This window comes from Bufo bufo, chromosome 4 (genome assembly GCF_905171765.1).
Source record: "Bufo bufo chromosome 4, aBufBuf1.1, whole genome shotgun sequence".
In the NCBI taxonomy this organism is placed as follows: Eukaryota; Metazoa; Chordata; class Amphibia; order Anura; family Bufonidae; genus Bufo; species Bufo bufo.
In genome coordinates, this window is record NC_053392.1 from 331,545,595 (window position 1) to 331,568,972 (window position 23,378).

Genomic DNA, 23,378 nt, shown 5'->3' on the forward strand with positions numbered 1-23,378 from the left:
CTGAACACGGAGGCCGGGACCGCGGCGGTAAGCAGGGAAACAGTGGCGCACAGCAGCCGCTGTTACAGTACCCCCCCCTTTACGCCTCCTCTTCTTGAGTCCACGAAGGGACAGAAACATTTTTATCAAGTTCGGAGCATGAATGTTGGTGTAGAAGGAGCCGATTAAGAATTAAGAATTACTGGTTTTAGTAAGAACACGTGGAAGGCATTAGGAATACGTAGAGAGAGAGAGAGGCAGACATAACTTATATGTCACTTCGTTGATCCTCCTCAATACTTCAAAGGGTCCAAGGAACCTAGGAGCAAACTTGAAACTGGGAACCCTTAAGCGGATGTTATTAGAGGAGAGTCATACCTTATCTCTAGAAGAGAACTGAGGCGGTTTTCTTCTTCTCTTGCATTCGTTTTCATGCGAGTCACCGCTTAGTTAATGCAGTCCTTGGAGTCATGCCAAGGGAGAGGAGTATGAGGATGTTGTCCATAAACGACAAAGAATGGAGAGGATCCAGTAGACTCACTAGAGTGGTTGTTATAGGAGAATTCAGCCCAAGGTAGCAATTGTACCCAGTTGTCGTGTTGGGATAAAACAAAATGCCGGAGATAGTTCTCTAATATGATAACCAGAAGAGACGTCCAGCTCTTCTAAACTGGACTCCGCAATCGGAAACAATATGCCAGTTTAGCAAGTTCAGCAGCGGAAGGCAGTCCAGCCAAAGGAACGAAGTGTGCCATCTTGGAGAACCGGTCCACGACCACCCAGATAGCTGTATATCCGGCAGAAGAGGGCAGATTTGTAACAAAGTCCATGGCAATGTGTTGCCATGGGGCATCAGGAACAGGAAGAGGTAACAACAGCCCGGGTAATTTGGTCCTGGAGACATTATTCTGAGCACAGTGGGTGCAGGCAGACACATAATCACGCACATTCTTAGACATTGTGGGCTACCAGTAGTGGTGAGACAAAAGTTCTGTGGTCTTGCGGATGCCTGGGTGACCAGCCAGTTTGGACTTGTGCCCCCAAGCTAGAATATGTTTTCTCTTGGCAGATGGCACGAATGTCTTCCTGGGAGGGATGTCTTGTACCAGGACAGGAGCCACTGTGATGAAGCTAGCAGGATCTACAATGTACTGGGGCTCCTCCTGGTGGTCGGCGAAGTCAAAAATTAAAACGGGAGAAGAAGAATGCCGTCTGCAAATATGTAAGGTTCTTGTGGTTGGTGAAGATTAGCACTGGATGCTGGGACACCTCCAATAGATAACGCCACTCCTCCAAGGCAAGTTTTATGGCCAGAAGCTCTCTGTCTCCTATACAGTAATTCCTCTCAGCAGGGGTTCATGGAGAACTGGGCTGACTTCTCGTCGGTTACAGGCTCTACAGCAGGCATCCTCAAACTGTGGCCCTCCAGCTGTTGTAAAACTACAACTCCCACAATGCCCTGCTGTAGGCTGATACCTGTAGGCTGTTCGGGCATGCTGGGAGTTGTAGTTTTGCAACAGCTGGAGGGCCGCAGTTTGAGGATGCCTGCTCTACAGTATGGATGGGCTGCACCTTAATGGGGAGGGTGAAACTGCCCTGGGGGAAAAAATGGTTAGACGGCTGGAGGAGCTTTTAAACTAGGATCGGGGGGGGGGGGGGGTCATACTAATAAGGGGGTAGATAGTGTAGATAGAGAGTGGGTTATAGAAGGGGACAGTGGGGATTTAGTGGGAGCTGGGGTTAGTGAGGCCTCATGCACACGACCGTATTTTTTTCCGGTCCGCAAAAACGGGTTCCGTTTTTCCGTGATCCGTGACCGTTTTTTCGTCCGTGGGTCTTCCTTGATTTTTGGAGGATCCACGGACATGAAAAAAAAGTTGTTTTGGTGTCTGCCTGGCCGTGCAGAGCCAAACGGATCCGTCCTGAATTACAATGCAAGTCAATAGGGACGGATCCGTTTGACGTTGACACAATATGGTGCAATTTCAAACGGATCCGTCCCCCGTTGACTTTCAATGTAAAGTCAGGAGTTAATATACCATAGGATTGATGGTATATTTTAACTTGAAGCGTCCCCATCACCATGGGAACGCTACTGCAGTCCCGGTTGCTATGGTTACTTAGCAATTTGTAGAACCATTATACTTACCTGCGAGCTGCGATGTCTGCGTCCGGCCGGGAGCTCCTCCTACTGGTAAGTGACAGGTCATGTCACTTACCAGTAGGAGGAGCTCCCGGCCGGACACAAACATCGCAGCTCGCAGGTAAGTATAATGGTTCTACAAATTGCTAAGTAACCATGGCAACCGGGACTGCAGTAGCGTCCTGGTTGCCATGGTTACCGATCGGAGCCCCAGCGATTAAACTGGGACTCCGATCGGTACACTCCGCTGCCACCAATGATAGGGGGGAGATTTTAATAAGGAGGGGGAGGGAGGGGAGAAGGCCCACTGGCCACCAACGAGTTAACTACAGGGGAGGGAGGGGGGGGGCCCACTAGCCACCAACGAGTTAACTACAGGGGAATCTTGTGTGCATCCGTGTTCTTTCACGGACCCATTGACTTGAATGGGTCCGTGAACCGTTGTCCGTCAAAAAAATAGGACAGGTCCTATTTTTTTGACTGACAGGATACACGGATGCAAAACGGTGCATTTTCCGATTTTGGCACGGGCCCATTGAAAGTCAATGGGTCCGCGAAAAAAAAACGGAAAACGGCACAACGGCCACGGATGCACACAACGGTCGTGTGCATGAGGCCTAATAGTGAGGATTAATGGGAGAGCTTCAACTCCACATTGAGTAATTGCACTAAAAAAATTATTCCTTTAGGTAACAAGTATATACGGCTAAATTTAAACCCACCATGGCTTACAGCTACTGTAAAAAGGACAATAAAAGACAAAAAGAGAGCATTTAAAAAATACAAATCTGAGGGGTCAGCTGTAGCGTTTGAAGATTACAAAGGGCTTAATAAAATCTGTAAAAAGGAGATAAAATTAGCAAAGATACAAAACGAACAGCAGGTGGCAAAATCCCGCAAAAATATTTAAATATATAAATGATAAAAAAACCTAGGTCTGAGCAGGTAGCAGGTAGGTCCATTAAATAATTGTAACGAGGGGGTGGTCACTGAAGATAAAGAAAAGGCAGAGTTACGAAATGTTTTTTTTTAGCTCTTTATATACAAAAGAAGAGAAATGTCACGGCCCTTGTGTCACGGCTTATGTTCTGTGTGTCGTGACACGGTTGCCACGCATGTTGTTGCCTGCGGCAACGAGTTGTTGTTGTAGCATGCGGGGGCAGTGTCACGGCCTATGTTGTGTGCGCTGTGACATGGTTGCCATGCATGCTGTTGCCTGCGGCAACATGTCGTTGCGTGTCTGTGCGCTTTCCCTTTTAAGGCTTTACCTTCCTTGTTGGAGTAGGACCTTGCTCCTAGCTCTTTGTCATCTGAAGACCATCCTAGTTGTCACCAATTTTATCTTTCCCTTCCTATCCCTATTTGTTTGGAGTGGTTATGTTCAGGGTGTTTGTATGTCTAGTTTGGTTTTACATGTCTGGTGGTGTTTGTTGTCCATCATGCTTGCTAGACATTCCCCTGTCTAACGTTGTATCCTCCGGCAGGGGGTTTCTGGTTCCCTGGGGGGGGGGGGGGGGACAATTGTCCATACGCAGCTATGTGTGTCCTAGATACCTATGTGGTTGTTGCATGTGCTGTGTCCTTAATGTGTGTGGACATCAGCACTTGTGCACGGGTTCCAGTTGGTGTGCCTGTGGCAGGTAAGTGTGTCGTATTGGTCGCTTACCTGCCATTTCCATATGCTGTATTCGGTCCCCTTTCTTTGAAGTTTGGCCGGTGGAGACTGTATTTTGGAGGAACAGGTTGTCTTTACCATGCTCCTAGTCCAGGGATTTCTTGAGGGTGAGTACGGCCTCTAGGTTCCGGAGTATGAGCCCTCCTACCATCTGGGTTGGTTCATACGGTTAGGAGTCAGGGTGTAACGCACCTAGTTGATCAGTTAGGATCTCAACTGCGGAAACAATGGACATCCACTATTATCCCACCGCCCTTGTTTTTGGCTGTGGGATTCGCAGTTACTCAGTATGTACCCCAGGCGTCTCTCTCAGTCTTGGGCGGAGAGTTTGGGGTAACAAAATCATTTACCGCTATCCATCTAATTAGTTACTGCTGGAAAGGAAGGTCCCCCAGTATTACAGGAGTCACAAGTTAGTATGAGCTTGTGCACAGTTCAGAGTTAGTATATAGTATGCCCTCAGTTTAGTCTATAGTATGCCATAGGTTCAGGGTTAGTATATAGCATGTCCTCAGTTTTAGTATATAATATGCAGTAGGTTCAGAGTTAGTATAGCATGTCCTCAGTTTAGTATATAATATGCAGTAGGTTCAGAGTTAGTATAGCATGTCCTCAGTTTAGTATATAATATGCAGTAGGTTCAGAGTTAGTATAGCATGTCCTCAGTTTAGTATATAATATGCAGCAGGTTCAGAGTTAGTATAGCATGTCCTCAGTTTAGTAATATAATATGCAGCAGGTTCAGAGTTAGTATAGCATGTCCTCAGTTTAGTATATAATATGCAGCAGGTTCAGAGTTAGTATAGCATGTCCTCAGTTTAGTATATAATATGCAGTAGGTTCAGAGTTAGTATAGCATGTCCTCAGTTTAGTATATAATATGCAGCAGGTTCAGAGTTAGTATAGCATGTCCTCAGTTTAGTATATAATATGCAGCAGGTTCAGAGTTTGTATAGCATGTCCTGAGTTCAGTGTTGGTTTGGGAATATCGCCTCACACCAGCAGGAACCACCCCACTCTGAGTTCCAGGACCTTAATCAGAGCAGGTAACAGGCATATACTTGCAGTTAGTTGGTCCTGGCTAGGAAGCCAGCAGTGGGGAAGCCAGTGGCAAGAAGGTAGGCAGTCCTTCACAATGTAGTTAGGGATCCAGGTCTGGATATGTGGACAGAGTCCTCAGATGCAATGGAGCTAGCAGGGTGCGCACTCCATTAGTGGAACACCCTGCTTAGCACCTGTCTTCTATTTAAGGCCCGGAGGTAAGTGGGCGGAGTCACAGGGAGCCGCTGCGATCCAGGCTGTACTGTTACCGTACCCCCCCTTAAGGGACCCCTCCGGGGTACCCCACTAGGAGAGGGTCGGTTGGGAAATCTTCTATGGAACAATCTTTGGAGTCTGGAAGCATGAACGTTTTGCACATCTTCCCAAGAGTCATCCTGGGGACCATACCCCTTCCATCTAACGAGATACTGGATCTTCCCCCGTCTTCTTCTGGAATCAATGAGCTGCTCAACTTCAAATTCTTCTTCTCCTTGGACCTCTATCGGCGGCAAGGGTCGAGGATCATTTGATGGGAACGACCTAGGTCTAAACGGCTTCAGTAGTGACACGTGGAATGTGGGATGTACCTGTAATCGAGGAGGAAGGGTGAGTCTCACCGTGTTGGGGTTAATAATCCTATCTATCGGAAAAGGACCCAGGAATTGTCTTCCCAATTTCTTGGAAGGTACCCCCAACCGAAGGTTTCTTGTTGATAACCAAACCGAGTCTCCGACCTGGTAGGGAGGATTTTCTCTCCTACGACGGTCGTAGTAAAACTTCTGTCTTTCCTTTGCCCGTTGAAGGTTGTCTTTTAGCGTCATAAGGGTAGTTTGCAAAGTGGTCAGATAATCGTCTGTGGCTGGAACGTTTGTGGGAAGGCTGGTTTGAGGAAGAGACCTAGGGTGAAATCCGTAATTAGCAAAGAATGGAGTATGTAATGTGGAGGAATTCGTAGAATTATTATAGGCGAATTCAGCGAGAGGAAGTAGGCCCTCCCAGTCATCCTGGAGAAATGAGCAGTGACATCTGAGAAACTGTTCCAGACACTGATTCACCCTTTCAGTCTGCCCATTAGTTTGGGGGTGATAGGCGGTAGACATTCTGTGGTCGATTTGAAGTCTGGAACAAAGTGCTCTCCAGAATTTGTATACGAATTGCGAACCCCTGTCTGATATGACCTGGCTAGGAATTCCATGTAACTTAATAATATTAGACAGGAATACCACGGCCGTTTCCTTGGAAGAGGGTAACTTCTTGAGGGGTACGAAGTGTGCCATCTTAGTCAGCAAATCCACTACCACCATGATGGTGTTGTTTCCTCTGGAAAGGGGAAGTTCAACTATGAAATCCATAGAGACCCATTCCCAGGGTCTGTTGGCGATGGGAAGACTCATTAGGAGACCATAAGGTTGGTTCCTGTCAGTTTTACATGAGGCACAGGTCGCGCACGTGGAAACGTATTCCTCAATTTGTTTGGTCATCTTTGGCCACCAGAAGTTCGTATCAGGGTTGTGGTTTTAGCATAGCCGGGATGTCCCGCGAGGGGTAAATCATGGCAAAGTTTGATCACCTGATTGGTGAGGGAGGGTGGTATATACAGTTGGCTGTCCTTGTAAAGGAGACCCTGTTGGTTCTGCGAAAGACCAGGGGGGGTATTAGCATGGTCATTAATTAGAGCATCCTTGAGCTGGGTTTCCAACGTTATGGTAGCAAGGACGAGTTTCTTCGGTGGAATGATCCATGTGGGGGCCGTGTCTGAGGTGCGAATTTCAGCCAGTCGGGACAAGGCGTCGGCCTTCCCATTTTTTGAGCCTGGTCGGTATGTAATTTGGAAGTTAAACCTGTCGGAAAAAAAACTCCACCGTACTTGGCGGCCTGATAGTGTTTTATTGGTTTTCAGGTATTGAAGATTACGGTGATCCGTATAAATTGTGATGGGGTGTATTGATCCTTCAAGTAAATGCCTCCAATTTTCCAGGGAGCATTTTATGGCGAGGAGTTCCTTTTCGCCTATGGGGTAATTGAATTCGGCGGTATTTAGCGTCCGGGAGTAGAACCCGATAGGATGTAACGGAGTTGAAAAAGAGCTTCGCTGGGACAGAACGGCTCCTATGGCTGCCTGGGATGCGTCTATTCCAGCACGTAGTGATGGTTCGGATTTGGGAGAGTCCGTATCGGTGCCGTAGTGAACCTGTTCTTTAATAACTCAAACGCTGATTGGGCGTCCTTGGACCAAACGAACTTCGTGTTGACACTAGTTAAGCGGGTTAGTGGTTTAGTGGTAGCGGAGAAATCTTTAATAAATTTCCTATAGAAGTTTGAGAACCCCAGGAACCGTTGAAGAGCTTTCCTGGAATCCGGGATCGGCCAATTTTGGATGCAAGTGATTTTTGAGTGATCCATCTGGATACCCTTGGGTGAAATTATGTATCCGAGGAAGGGAAGAGAAGTAGTCTCGAACACACATTTTTCCTGTTTGACGTATAAGCGATGAACACTTAACCGTGCAAGAACCCAACGGACATGTTTCCAGTGATCGTGTAAGTTATCGGAATACACTAGTATATCATCAAGATAGATGATTACACATACGTCCAGTAGATCCCTAAAGATGTCGTTAATAAAATTTTGGAATGTGGCAGGGGCGTTGCACAACCCAAAGGGCATCACTGTATACTCGAAGAGTCCATACCGAGTGCGGAAGGCTGTCTTCCATTCATCACTAGAGTTGAGCGAACACCTGGATGTTCGGGTTCGAGAAGTTCGGCCGAACTTCCCGGAAATGTTCGGGTTCGGGATCCGAACCCGATCCGAACTTCGTCCCGAACCCGAACCCGAACCCCATTGAAGTCAATAGGGACCAGAACTTTTGGGCACTAAAAAGGCTGTAAAACAGCCCAGGAAAGAGCTAGAGGGCTGCAAAAGGCAGCAACATGTAGGTAAATCCCCTGCAAACAAATGTGGATAGGGAAATGAATTAAAATAAAAATAAAAAAAATAAAAATGAACCAATATCAATTGGACAGAGGTCCCATAGCAGAGAATCTGGCTTCACGTCAGCAGAGAATCAGTCTCTTCATGCCATAGCAAAGAATCTGGCTTCATGTCAGCAGAGAATCAGTCTCTTCATGCCATAGCAGAGAATCTGGCTTCATGTCAGCGCAGAATCAGTCTTCATGTCATAGCAGAGAATCAGGCTTCACGTCACCCACCACTGGAACAGGCCACTGTCACACATTTAGGCCCCGGCACCCAGGCAGAGGAGAGAGGTCCCGTAACAGAGAATCTGGCCTGATGTCAGCACAGAATCTGTCTTCATGTCATAGCAGAGAATCAGGCTTCACATCACCCACCACTGGAACAGGCCACTGTCACACATTTAGGCCCCGGCACCCAGACAGAGGAGAGCGGTCCCGTAACAGAGAATCTGGCCTTATGTCAGCGCAGAATCTGTATTCATGTCATAGCAGAGAATCAGGCTTCACGTCACCCACCACTGGAACAGGCCACTGTCAAACATTTAGGCCCAGGCACCCAGGCAGAGGAGAGAGATCCCGTAACAGAGAATCTGGCCTTATGTCAGCGCAGAATCTGTCTTCATGTCATAGCAGAGAATCAGGCTTCACGTCACCCACCACTGGAACAGGCCACTGTCACACATTTAGGCCCAGGCACCCAGGCAGAGGAGAGAGGTCCCGTAACAGAGAATCTGGCCTTATGTCAGCGCAGAATCTGTTTTCATGTCATAGCAGAGAATCAGGCTTCACGTCACCCACCACTGGAACAGGCCACTGTCAAACATTTAGGCCAGGCACCCAGGCAGAGGAGAGCGGTCCCGTAACAGAGAATCTGGCCTTATGTCAGCGCAGAATCTGTATTCATGTCATAGCAGAGAATCAGGCTTCACGTCACCCACCACTGGAACAGGCCACTGTCAAACATTTAGGCCCAGGCACCCAGGCAGAGGAGAGAGGTCCCGTAACAGATAATCTGGCCTTATGTCAGCGCAGAATCTGTATTCATGTCATAGCAGAGAATCAGGCTTCACGTCACCCACCACTGGAACAGGCCACTGTCACACATTTAGGCCCAGGCAGAGGAGAGAGGTCCCGTAACAGAGAATCTGGCCTTATGTCAGCGCAGAATCTGTCTTCATGTCATAGCAGAGAATCAGGCTTCACGTCACCCACCACTGGAACAGGCCACTGTCAAACATTTAGGCCCAGGCACCCAGGCAGAGGAGAGAGGTCCCGTAACAGAGAATCTGGCCTTATGTCAGCGCAGAATCTGTCTTCATGTCATAGCAGAGAATCAGGCTTCACATCACCCACCACTGGAACAGGCCACTGTCACACATTTAGGCCAAGGCACCCAGGCAGAGGAGAGAGGTCCCGTAACAGAGAATCTGGCCTTATGTCAGCGCAGAATCTGTTTTCATGTCATAGCAGAGAATCAGGCTTCACGTCACCCACCACTGGAACAGGCCACTGTCAAACATTTAGGCCCAGGCACCCAGGCAGAGGAGAGCGGTCCCGTAACAGAGAATCTGGCCTTATGTCAGCGCAGAATCTGTATTCATGTCATAGCAGAGAATCAGGCTTCACGTCACCCACCACTGGAACAGGCCACTGTCAAACATTTAGGCCCAGGCACCCAGGCAGAGGAGAGAGGTCCCGTAACAGATAATCTGGCCTTATGTCAGCGCAGAATCTGTATTCATGTCATAGCAGAGAATCAGGCTTCACGTCACCCACCACTGGAACAGGCCACTGTCACACATTTAGGCCCAGGCACCCAGGCAGAGGAGAGAGGTCCCGTAACAGAGAATCTGGCCTTATGTCAGCGCAGAATCTGTCTTCATGTCATAGCAGAGAATCAGGCTTCACGTCACCCACCACTGGAACAGGCCACTGTCACACATTTAGGCCCCGACACCCAGACAGAGGAGAGCGGTCCCGTAACAGAGAATCTGGCCTTATGTCAGCGCAGAATCTGTCTTCATGTCATAGCAGAGAATCAGGCTTCACGTCACCCACCACTGGAACAGGCCACTGTCAAACATTTAGGCCCCGGCACCCAGGCAGAGGAGAGAGGTCCCGTAACAGAGAATCTGGCCTGATGTCAGCACAGAATCTGTATTCATGTCATAGCAGAGAATCAGGCTTCACGTCACCCACCACTGGAACAGGCCACTGTCACACATTTAGGCCCCGGCACCAGGACAGAGGAGAGCGGTCCCGTAACAGAGAATCTGGCCTTATGTCAGCGCAGAATCTGTATTCATGTCATAGCAGAGAATCAGGCTTCACGTCACCCACCACTGGAACAGGCCACTGTCAAACATTTAGGCCCAGGCACCCAGGCAGAGGAGAGAGGTCCCGTAACAGAGAATCTGGCCTTATGACAGCGCAGAATCTGTCTTCATGTCATAGCAGAGAATGAGGCTTCACGTCACCCACCACTGGAACAGGCCACTGTCAAACATTTAGGCCCAGGCACCCAGGCAGAGGAGAGAGGTCCCGTAACAGAGAATCTGGCCTTATGTCAGCGCAGAATCTGTCTTCATGTCATAGCAGAGAATCAGGCTTCACGTCACCCACCACTGGAACAGGCCACTGTCACACATTTAGGCCCAGGCACCCAGGCAGAGGAGAGAGGTCCCGTAACAGAGAATCTGGCCTTATGTCAGCGCAGATTCTGTCTTCATGTCATAGCAGAGAATCAGGCTTCACGTCACCCACCACTGGAACAGGCCACTGTCAAACATTTAGGCCCCGACACCCAGACAGAGGAGAGCGGTCCCGTAACAGAGAATCTGGCCTTATGTCAGCGCAGATTCTGTCTTCATGTCATAGCAGAGAATCAGGCTTCACGTCACCCACCACTGGAACAGGCCACTGTCACACATTTAGGCCCAGGCGCCCAGGCACCCAGGCAGAGGAGAGAGGTCCCGTAACAGAGAATCTGGCCTTATGTCAGCGCAGAATCTGTATTCATGTCATAGCAGAGAATCAGGCTTCACGTCACCCACCACTGGAACAGGCCACTGTCACACATTTAGGCCCTGGCACCCAGACAGAGGAGAGCGGTCCCGTAACAGAGAATCTGGCCTTATGTCAGCACAGAATCTGTATTCATGTCATAGCAGAGAATCAGGCTTCACGTCACCCACCACTGGAACAGGCCACTATCACACATTTAGGCCCCGGCACCCAGACAGAGGAGAGCGGTCCCGTAACAGAGAATCTGGCCTTATGTCAGCGCAGAATCTGTATTTATGTCATAGCAGAGAATCAGGCTTCACGTCACCCACCACTGGAACAGGCCACTGTCACACATTTAGGCCCAGGCACCCAGGCAGAGGAGAGAGGTCCCGTAACAGAGAATCTGGCCTTATGTCAGCGCAGAATCTGTCTTCATGTCATAGCAGAGAATCAGGCTTCACGTCACCCACCACTGGAACAGGCCACTGTCACACAGTTAGGCCCCGGCACCCAGACAGAGGAGAGGTTCATTCAACTTTGGGTTGCCCCGCAATATAATGGTAAAATGAAATTAAAAATAGTATTGAATGAGTAAGTGCCCTGGAGTAGAATAATATATTGTTAAGGGGATTTAGTTAATATCTAATCTGCACAAGGGATGGACAGGTCCTGTGGGATCCATGCCTGGTTCATTTTTATGAACGTCAGCTTGTCCACATTGGCTGTAGACAGGCGGCTGCGTTTGTCTGTAATGACGCCCCCTGCCGTGCTGAATACACGTTCAGACAAAACGCTGGCCGCCGGGCAGGCCAGCACCTCCAAGGCATAAAAGGCTAGCTCTGGCCACGTGGACAATTTGGAGACCCAGAAGTTGAATGGGGCCGAACCATCAGTCAGTACGTGGAGGGGTGTGCACAGGTACTGTTCCACCATGTTAGTGAAATGTTGCCTCCTGCTAACACGTTCCGTATCAGGTGGTGGTGCAGTTAGCTGTGGCGTGGTGACAAAACTTTTCCACATCTCTGCCATGCTAACCCTGCCCTCAGAGGAGCTGGGCGTGACACAGCTGCGTTGGCGACCTCTTGCTCCTCCTCTGCCTTCGCCTTGGGCTTCCACTGGTTCCCCTGTGACATTTGGGAATGCTCTCAGTAGCGCGTCTACAAACGTGCGCTTGTAGTCGCGCATCTTCCTATCACGCTACAGTGTGGGAAGTAAGGTGGGCACATTGTCTTTGTACCGGGGATCCAGCAGGGTGGCAACCCAGTAGTCCGCACATGTTAAAATGTGGGCAACTCTGCTGTCATTGCGCAGGCACTGCAGCATGTAGTCGCTCATGTGTGCCAGGCTGCCCAGAGGTAAGGACAAGCTGTCCTCTGTGGGAGGCGTATCGTCATCGTCCTGTGTTTCCCCCCAGCCACGCACCAGTGATGGGCCCGAGCTGCTTTGGGTGCCACCCCGCTGTGAACATGCTTCATCCTCATCCTCCTCCTCCTCATCCTCGTCCTCCTCGTCCTCCAGTAGTGGGCCCTGTCTGGCCACATTTGTACCTGGCCTCTGGTGTTGCAAAAAACCTCCCTCTGAGTCACTTCGAAGAGACTGGCCTGAAAGTGCTAAAAATGACCCCTCTTCCTCCTCTTCCTCCTGGGCCACCTCCTCTTCCATCATCGCCCTAAGTGTTTTCTCAAGGAGACATAGAAGTGGTATTGTAACGCTGATAACGGCGTCATCGCCACTGGCCATGTTGGTGGAGTACTCGAAACAGCGCAACAGGGCACACAGGTCTCGCATGGAGGCCCAGTCATTGGTGGTGAAGTGTGTCTGATCCGCAGTGCGACTGACCAGTGCGTGCTGCAGCTGAAACTCCACTATGGCCTGCTGCTGCTCACACAGTCTGTCGCATATGAGGCGGTGAGCGGGAAGGCCGAAGTTCCGCTGTAGCGCAGACAGGCGAGCGGCGGCAGGGTGTGAACGCCGGAAGCGCGAACAGACGGCCCGCACTTTATGCAGCAGCTCTGACATGTCGGGGTAGTTGCGAATGAACTTCTGCACCACCAAATTCAGCACATGCGCCAGGCAAGGGATGTGCGTCAAACCGGCTAGTCCCAGAGCTGCAACGAGATTTCGCCCATTATCGCACACCACCAGGCCGGGCTTGAGGCTCACCGGCAGCAACCACTCGTCGGTCTGTTGTTCTATACCCCGCCACAACTCCTGTGCGGTGTGGGGCCTGTCCCCCAAACATATGAGTTTCAGAATGGCCTGCTGACGTTTACCCTGTGCTGTACTGAAGTTGGTGGTGAAGGTGTGTGGCTGACTGGATGAGCAGGTGGAAGAAGAGGAGGAGGAAGCTGAGTAGGAGGAGGAGGAGACAGGAGGCAAAGAATGTTGCCCTGCGATCCTTGGCGGCGGAAGGACGTGCGCCAAACAGCTCTCCGCCTGGGGCCCAGCCGCCACTACATTTACCCAGTGTGCAGTTAGGGAGATATAGCGTCCCTGGCCGTGCTTACTGGTCCACGTATCTGTGGTTAGGTGGACCTTGCCACAGATGGCATTGCGCAGTGCACACTTGATTTTATCGGACACTTGTTTGTGCAGGGAAGGCACGGCTCTCTTGGAGAAGTAGTGGCGGCTGGGAACAACATACTGTGGGACAGCAAGTGACATGAGCTGTTTGAAGCTGTGTGTGTCCACCAGCCTAAATGACAGCATTTCATAGGCCAGTAGTTTAGAAATGCTGGCATTCAGGGCCAGGGATCGAGGGTGGCTAGGTGGGAATTTACGCTTTCTCTCAAATGTTTGTGAGATGGAGAGCTGAACGCTGCCGTGTGACATGGTTGAGATGCTTGGTGACGCAGGTGGTGGTGTTGGTGGTACATCCCATGTTTGCTGGGCGGCAGGTGCCAACGTTCCTCCAGAGGCAGAGGAAGAGGCCGAGGCGGCAGCAGCAGAAGAGGCCGAGGCGGCAGCAGCAGAAGAGGCAGCAGGGGGAGCCTGAGTGACTTCCTTGTTTTTAAGGTGTTTACTCCACTGCAGTTCATGCTTTGCATGCAGGTGCCTGGTCATGCAGGTTGTGCTAAGGTTCAGAACGTTAATGCCTCGCTTCAGGCTCTGATGGCACAGCGTGCAAACCACTCGGGTCTTGTCGTCAGCACATTGTTTGAAGAAGTGCCATGCCAGGGAACTCCTTGAAGCTGCCTTTGGGGTGCTCGGTCCCAGATGGCGGCGGTCAGTAGCAGGCAGAGTCTCTTTGCGCCGGGTGTTCTGATTTTGCCCACTGCTCCCTCTTTTGCTACGCTGTTGGCTCGGTCTCACCACTGCCTCTTCCTCCGAACTGTGAAAGTCAGTGGCACGACCTTCATTCCATGTGGGGTCTAGGACCTCATCGTCCCCTGCATCGTCTTCCACCCAGTCTTGATCCCTGACCTCCTGTTCAGTCTGCACACTGCAAAAAGACGCAGCAGTTGGCACCTGTGTTTCGTCATCATCAGAGACGTGCTGAGGTGGTATTCCCATGTCCTCATCATCAGGAAAAATAAGTGGTTGTGCGTTAGTGCATTCTATCTCTTCCACCCCCGGCGGAAGGGCTAGGTGGATGCCCTTGGGAAACCCTGGCAGCAGAGTCTTCAAACAGCATAAGAGACTGCTGCATAAATTGAGGCTCAGACAGTTTCCCTGATATGCATGGGGGTGATGTGACAGACCGATGGGCTTGGTTTTCATGCGCCATCTGTGCGCTTTCTGCAGAAGACTGGGTGGGAGATAATGTGAATGTGCTGGATCCACTGTCGGCCACCCAATTGACTAATGCCTGTACCTGCTCAGGCCTTACCATCCTTAGAACGGCATTGGGCCCCACCAAATATCGCTGTAAATTCTGCTGGCTACTGGGACTTGAGGTAGTTGGTTCACTAGGACGTGTGGCTGTGGCAGAACGGCCACGTCCTCTCCCAGCACCAGAGGGTCCACTAACACCACCACGACCATGTCCACGTCCGCGTCCGCGTCCCTTATTAGATGTTTCCCTCATTGTTCCCGTTCACCACAATTTTGAGAATGGCAAATTTGGGAATAGTTTTTCAACCCAGAAAAAAAAGTGTGCTTTTACGGTCACTACAAATAACTTGACCAGCAAAAACAGTACAGATTTGGTTGAATAGAGATGTGAGCCCTGTTTTTTTTTTGCGCTGTGTGACAGGTATAGGTTTAATCACAGAATCAGACTTCTATCAGCACGCTAGCGTGTGTCTTAGGTTTTTCTGAATGACACTATCAGTACCTTCAATGTAAGATATTCTTTTTGGGATAGATTTCAAGTAGGCCTCAAATACCAGAAACTAGTTATTTTGAGAATGGCAAATTTGGGAATGGTTTTTCAACCCAGAAAAAAAAGTGTGCTTTTACGGTCACTACAAATAACTTGACCAGCTAAAACAGTGCAGATTTGGTTGAATAGAGATGTGAGCCCTGTTTTTTTTTTGCGCTGTGTGACAGGTATAGGTTTAATCACAGAATCAGACTTCTATCAGCACGCTAGCGTGTGTCTTAGGTTTTTCTGAATGACACTATCAGTACCTTCAATGTAAGATATTCTTTTTGGGATAGATTTCAAGTAGGCCTCAAATACCAGAAACTAGTTATTTTGAGAATGGCAAATTTGGGAATGGTTTTTCAACCCAGAAAAAAAAGTGTGCTTTTACGGTCACTACAAATAACTTGACCATCTAAAACAGTGCAGATTTGGTTGAATAGAGATGTGAGACCTGGTTTTTTTTGCGCTGTGTGACAGGTATAGGTTTAATCACAGAATCAGACTTCTATCAGCACGCTAGCGTGTGTCTTAGGTTTTTCTGAATGACACTATCAGTACCTTCAATGTAAGATATTCTTTTTGGGATAGATTTCAAGTAGGCCTCAAATACCAGAAACTAGTTATTTTGAGAATGGCAATTTTGGGAATGGTTTTTCAACCCAGAAAAAAAAGTGTGCTTTTACGGTCACTACAAATAACTTGACCAGCTAAAACAGTACAGATTTGGTTAAATAGAGATGTGAGACCTGTTTTTTTTTGCGCTGTGTGACAGGTATAGGTTTAATCACAGAATCAGACTTCTATCAGCACGCTAGCGTGTGTCTTAGGTTTTTCTGAATGACACTATCAGTACCTTCAATGTAAGATATTCCTTTTGGGATAGATTTCAAGTAGGCCTCAAATACCAGAAACTAGTTATTTTGAAAATGGCAAATTTGGGAATGGTTTTTCAACCCAGAAAAAAAGTGTGCTTTTACGGTCACTACAAATAACTTGACCAGCTAAAACAGTGCAGATTTGGTTGAATAGAGATGTGAGACCTGTTTTTTTTTGCGCTGTGTGACAGGTATAGGTTTATTCACAGAATCAGACTTCTATCAGCATGCTAGCGTGTGTCTTAGGTTTTTCTGAATGACACTATCAGTACCTTCAATGTAAGATATTCTTTTGGGATAGATTTCAAGTAGGCCTCAAATACCAGAAACTAGTTATTTTGAGAATGGCAATTTTGGGAATGGTTTTTCAACCCAGAAAAAAAAGTGTGCTTTTACGGTCACTACAAATAACTTGACCAGCTAAAACAGTACAGATTTGGTTAAATAGAGATGTGAGGCCTGTTTTTTTTTGCGCTGTGTGACAGGTATAGGTTTAATCACAGAATCAGACTTCTATCAGCACGCTAGCGTGTGTCTTAGGTTTTTCTGAATGACACTATCAGTACCTTCAATGTAAGATATTCTTTTTGGGATAGATTTCAAGTAGGCCTCAAATACCAGAAACTAGTTATTTTGAGAATGGCAAATTTGGGAATGGTTTTTCAACCCAGAAAAAAAAGTGTGCTTTTACTGTCACTACAAATAACTTGACCAGCTAAAACAGTACAGATTTGGTTAAATAGAGATGTGAGGCCTGTTTTTTTTGCGCTGTGTGACAGGTATAGGTTTAATCACAGAATCAGACTTCTACAGTGAGGAACAGAAGTATTTGAACACCCTGTGATTTTGCAAGTTCTCCCAATTAGAAATCAAAGAGGGGTCTGAAATTCACATTGTAGGTGCATTCCCACTCTGAGAGACAGAATAAAAAAAGAAATTTCAGGAAATTACATTGTATGATTTTGAAATAATTTATTTGTCTTGCACTGCTGAACATAAGTATTTGAACACATGAGAAAATCTGTGTTAATATTTGGTACAGAAGCCTTTGTTTGCAATTACAGAGGTAAAACGTTTCCTGTAGTTCCTGACCAAGTTTGAACACACTGTAACAGGGATTTTGGCCCACTCCTACACACAGATCTCCTCTAGATCTGTCAGGTTTCGGGGCTGTCACTGAGCAACACGGAGTTTCAGCTCCCTCCAAAGATGTTCTATTGGATTTAGGTCTGGAGACTGGCTATGCCACTCCAGGACCTTGATATGCTTCTTACGGAGCCACTCCTTGGTTATCCTGGCTGTATGCTTCGGGTCGTTGTCAAGTTGGAAGATCCAGCCACGACCCATCTCCAATGCTCTGACTGAGGGAAGGAGGTTGTTGCTCAAAATCTCACAATAAATGGCCCCATTCGTCCTGTCCTTAATACAGTGCAGTCGTCCTGTCCCCTTCGCAGAAAAGCACCCCCAAAGCATGATGTTACCACCCCTATGCTTCACAGTAGGGATGGTGTTCTTGGGATGCAACTCATCCTTGTTTTTCCTCCAAACACGACGAGTAAAGTTTAGACCAAAAAGTTCTACTTTGGTCTCATCTCACCAAATGACTTTCTCCGAGACCTCCTCTGGATCATCCAGATGGTCATTGGCAAACTTCAGACGGGCCTGGACATGTGATGACTTGAGCAGGGGAACATTCCGAGCAATGCATGATTTAAAACCATGAAGGCGTAGTGTTCTACCGACAGTGACCTTTGAAACTGTGGTCCCAGCTCTCTTCATGTCATTGACCAGCTCCTCCCTTGTAGTTCTGGGCTGATTCCTCACCTTTCTTATCATCAGTGATACCCCACGATGTAAGATCTTGCATGGAGCCCCAGTCCGAGGGAGACTTACAGTCATCTTTAGCCTCTTCCATTTTCTAACAATTGCTCCGACAGTTGATCTATTTTCACCAAGCTGCTTGGCAATTGCCCCGTAGCCCTTTCCAGTCTTGTGGAGGTCCACAATTTTGTCTTTGGTGTCTTTTAACAGTTCTTTGGTCTCACCTATGGTAGTAGTTGGTGTCTGACTGACTGTCGGGTGGACAGGTGTCTTTAAAGAGCTCAGACAGGTGCTACTAAGTTAGATTAATAAGTGGAGTAGAGGTGGACTTTTTAAAGGCACAGTAACAGGTCTTTGAGAGCCAGAATTCTTGCTGTTTCTCAGGTGTTCAAATACTTATGTTCAGCAGTGCAAGACAAATACATTCTTTAAAAATCATACAATGTAATTTCCTGAAATTTCTTTTTTTATTCTGTCTCTCAGAGTGGGAATGCACCTACAATGTGAATTTCACACCCCCTCCATGATTTCTAAGTGGGAGAACTTGCAAAATCGCAGGGTGTTCAAATACTTCTGTTCCTCACTGTATCAGCACGCTAGCATGTGTCTTAGGTTTTTCTGAATGACACTATCAGTACCTTCAATGTAAGATATTCTTTTTGGGATAGATTTCAAGTAGGCCTCAAATACCAGAAACTAGTTATTTTGAGAATGGCAATTTTGGGAATGGTTTTTCAACCCAGAAAAAAAAGTGTGCTTTTACGGTCACTACAAATAACTTGACCAGCTAAAACAGTACAGATTTGGTTAAATAGAGATGTGAGACCTGTTTTTTTTTGCGCTGTGTGACAAGTATAGGTTTAATCACAGAATCAGACTTCTATCAGCACGCTAGCGTGTGTCTTAGGTTTTTCTGAATGACACTATCAGTACCTTCAATGTAAGATATTCCTTTTGGGATAGATTTCAAGTAGGCCTCAAATACCAGAAACTAGTTATTTTGAAAATGGCAAATTTGGGAATGGTTTTTCAACCCAGAAAAAAAGTGTGCTTTTACGGTCACTACAAATAACTTGACCAGCTAAAACAGTGCAGATTTGGTTGAATAGAGATGTGAGACCTGTTTTTTTTTGCGCTGTGTGACAGGTATAGGTTTAATCACAGAATCAGACTTCTATCAGCATGCTAGCGTGTGTCTTAGGTTTTTCTGAATGACACTATCAGTACCTTCAATGTAAGATATTCTTTTGGGATAGATTTCAAGTAGGCCTCAAATACCAGAAACTAGTTATTTTGAGAATGGCAAATTTGGGAATGGTTTTTCAAACCAGAAAAAAAAAGTGTGCTTTTACGGTCACTACAAATAACTTGACCAGCTAAAACAGTACATATTTGGTTAAATAGAGATGTGAGGCCTGTTTTTTTTTGCGCTGTGTGACAGGTATAGGTTTAATCACAGAATCAGACTTCTATCAGCACGCTAGCGTGTGTCTTAGGTTTTTCTGAATGACACTATCAGTACCTTCAATGTAAGATATTCTTTTTGGGATAGATTTCAAGTAGGCCTCAAATACCAGAAACTAGTTATTTTGAGAATGGCAAATTTGGGAATGGTTTTTCAACCCAGAAAAAAAAGTGTGCTTTTACTGTCACTACAAATAACTTGACCAGCTAAAACAGTACAGATTTGGTTAAATAGAGATGTTAGGCCTGTTTTTTTTTGCGCTGTGTGACAGGTATAGGTTTAATCACAGAATCAGACTTCTATCAGCACGCTAGCGTGTGTCTTAGGTTTTTCTGAATGACACTATCAGTACCTTCAATGTAAGATATTCTTTTTGGGATAGATTTCAAGTAGGCCTCAAATACCAGAAACTAGTTATTTTGAGAATGGCAAATTTGGGAATGGTTTTTCAACCCAGAAAAAAAAATGTGCTTTTACGGTCACTACAAATAACTTGACCAGCTAAAACAGTACAGATTTGGTTAAATAGAGATGTGAGGCCTGTTTTTTTTTTGCGCTGTGTGACAGGTATAGGTTTAATCACAGAATCAGACTTCTATCTGCACGCTAGCGTGTGTCTTAGGTTTTTCTGAATGACACTATCAGCACCTTCAATGTAAGATATCCTTTTTGGGATAGATTTCAAGTAGGCCTCAATACCAGAAACTAGTTATTTGGAGAATGGCAAATTTGGGAATAGTTTTTCAACCCAGAAAAAAAAGTGTGCTTTTACAGTCACTACAAATAACTTGACCAGCTAAAACAGTACAGATTTGGTTGAATAGAAATGTCAGGTCTATTTTTTAGGCGCTGGGTGACAGGCTCAACTTGCCCCTGATGTAATATATGGCCAAAAAATAACCACACTGTTGATGGTTAAATGCACTTGGGTGACACAGGCTCAGCCTGCACCAGATGTAGTATATGGCCAAAAAATAATCAGACTGTTGATGGTTAAAGGCACTTGGGTTACACAGGCTCAGCCTGCAGCTGATGTAGTATATGGCCAAAAAATAACCAGACTGTTGATGGTTAAATGCACTTCGGTGACACAGGCTCAGCCTGCAGCTGATGTAGGATATAGCACAAAATAACCACACTATCGATGGTTAAATACACTTGGTGATAGCTTGTGCTGGCGCACCACAAGTCACAAGATGGCCGCCGATCACCCCAGAAAAAAAGTGATCTAAAAACGCTCTGGGCAGCCTCAAAAAAGTGAGCAAGTCAATAATAGCACTTCAATGATCCACAGCTGCAGATCGATCACAGAATGAAGTCTTTTGGAGGAGTTAATCTGCCTATTCTCGCCCTAACGTCGCAGCTGCAACCTCTCCCTACACTGACCATAGCAGAGTGACGTGCGGCGCTACGTGACTCCAGCTTAAATAGAGGCTGGGTCACATGCTGCACTGGCCAATCACAGCCATGCCAATAGTAGGCATGGCTGTGATGGCCTCTTGGGCCAAGTAGTATGACGCTTGTTGATTGGCTGCTTTGCAGCCTTTCAAAAAGCGCCAAGAAAGCGCCGAACACCGAACCCGGACTTTTACGAAAATGTTCGGGTTCGGGTCCGTGTCACGGACACCCCAAAATTCGGTACGAACCCGAACTATACAGTTCGGGTTCGCTCATCCCTATTAGTGTAGTGTTGTTTTATATTACTGTAGTGTGTGTCTTTCCCTTCATTGTTGGCCCTTTGTTTCTGTACATGTTATTATGGATAAAGAATTATATTGCTGTGTGCACATATTTACCCTCCTGATGGGGGCTGGTGATCTCCTCCTCCTCTTCTTCTTTCTCATCAGGAACTGGGGGAAGAAATGCAGTTGGTGAGAGGGACCATCCTCATCGGCCTTAACCTCCACATTTTCTCTGACATCAGTTGGTGTTGGAGCATCAGCATTCTGGAAGGGTCCAGCCTGCTCTCCTTCGTCCACCTCATCCTCATCCTCCTCTGCAGACACCACCACAACCTCCAGTTCTTCAGAGGAAGTCCGGTGGCGCACAGTGAGAACTGGAACCCCTGTAATCACACAATGTTCAGAATTTAGAGAAAAAGCTCAGAACTCATAGCAAATGCAAATTGACCCCTTAATGACCAGGCCATTTTTCACCTTTCTTCCCAGGTCATTTTTATCAAATCTGACATGTGTCACTTTATGTGGTAGTAACTTTAAAGCACTTTTATTTATCCAGGCAATTCTGAGATTGTTTTCTCGTCACATACTGTATTTCATGACATAGGTATAATTCAGGCACAAAGTTTAATTGTTGGTTTAAAAAAATAAATAATGTACCAAAACATTTTATCTGTATGTTATTACGCTTTTTGTGATGTTAGGTGACAAAAAATAGATTTTTTTAAACAGTTTTTATAAAACTATTTTTACAGTGTTCACCTGAGTGGTTATATCATGTGACATTTTTAGACAGCTGGTTATTACGGACGTGGTAATACTTTTTATGTAAAACATTTTTGGGAGGATTTTAGTATTACACAACAATAGCATTTTTGAAGAAAAAAAAAATCATGTTTTTGTGTCTCCATATTCTGAGAGCCATATTTGTTAAAATTTTTGGGTGATTGTCTTAGGTAGGGGTTCATTTTTTGCGGGATGAGGTGTCGATTAGATTGGTACTATTTTGGGGGGCATATGCCTGTTTGATCACTTGGTGTTGCAATTTTAGTGATGTAATGTTGCAAAAAAATCGTTTATTTAGCGCAATTTTTTTTTTTTTTTTTTTTAACGGTGTTCACCTGAGGGGTTAGGTCATGTGATATTTCTATAGTGCCGGTCTATACAGACGCGGCCATACATAATGTGTCTACCTTTCTTTTTTTGCCTATTTTTTCTAATTTTTATTTAACTTTATTTTGGGAAAAGGTATTTTTTTGGGGTCTTGAAAATGTTATTTTTTTTGGAAACATTTATTTTTATAATTTTTTTTCGGTTTAGTTTTGGAGGTTGGATCCCCTTTACAATGCATTACTATACTTCTGTATTCTAATGACTTGGCTGTAAGTGTATTTCTGGTGTAATACAAGGGGATGTCACAGGCTCTCCTGGTGGGCTAACACGATGCCTAAGGAAGGCATCGGGCTACCTTCCCTGCCATCGGGTCCCCGTCACAGCAGTGCAGGGACCTGATGGACACCCCACACGTCTGAATATCGAACGATCGGCGGTCAGCACTGACCACGGCCGTGCAGGGGTAAATGAGCCGGCAACAGTGATTTCACCGATGCCGGCACATACAGCAGGGGTCCGTCTATTAGTGACTGCCGAAACACTGACCCTGATCGGGCGGGCGCAGCTCATGAAGCTGTCCGATCACCATGCAGTACATTTACGTCACTGGGCTTTAAGTGACGTACATTTTCGTCATCGATCGTTAAGGAGTAAAGTGGGGGATGTATCTAATGTAATTATGTACATGGCCTTTTACTGGAATAAAGAATGATGATTGTAGTTTATGCATATATACACACACATATATATATTTCAGTGTGTGTAAAACACACAAAATCAGCCAGTTACATCATACATCTGTACCTCGCTGTGTGTATAAATATATATATATATTTACTCATGGCTAAGTAGAGATGTATGATGTATCCTGCTGTTTCGCTACGTGTCACACCAGGTACTAAGTAATCATTTGATTAAATACTTATTTTCCTAACTGTATATATATACATTACAGAGTGTTGGCGAGAGAAACAAAAGTAATGTAAGCATTGTACCTGGGCCTGTGTAGTCACGGATCTCTGTAATTCAGTCCATGTGCCTCCTCTTCAGATCGGACCATTTTTTCAAGACGGCCATCCTGAGGTGATTGTGCTTGAATTTTTCTTTCAACTCGGTCCGGATCTCCTTCACGATCCTCCGCTTTTCTGCCTGGACCCGGGAGCGGTCATGGCCCCGCACCAACATACGCTGCAGGATAAAGACACAAGCATATAATCCATCAAAAAGTATTTAAGTCTTTGAACGGGAAATATTAGATTTAATGTTACTGTTATAAGATCAGATTGTATTGCGA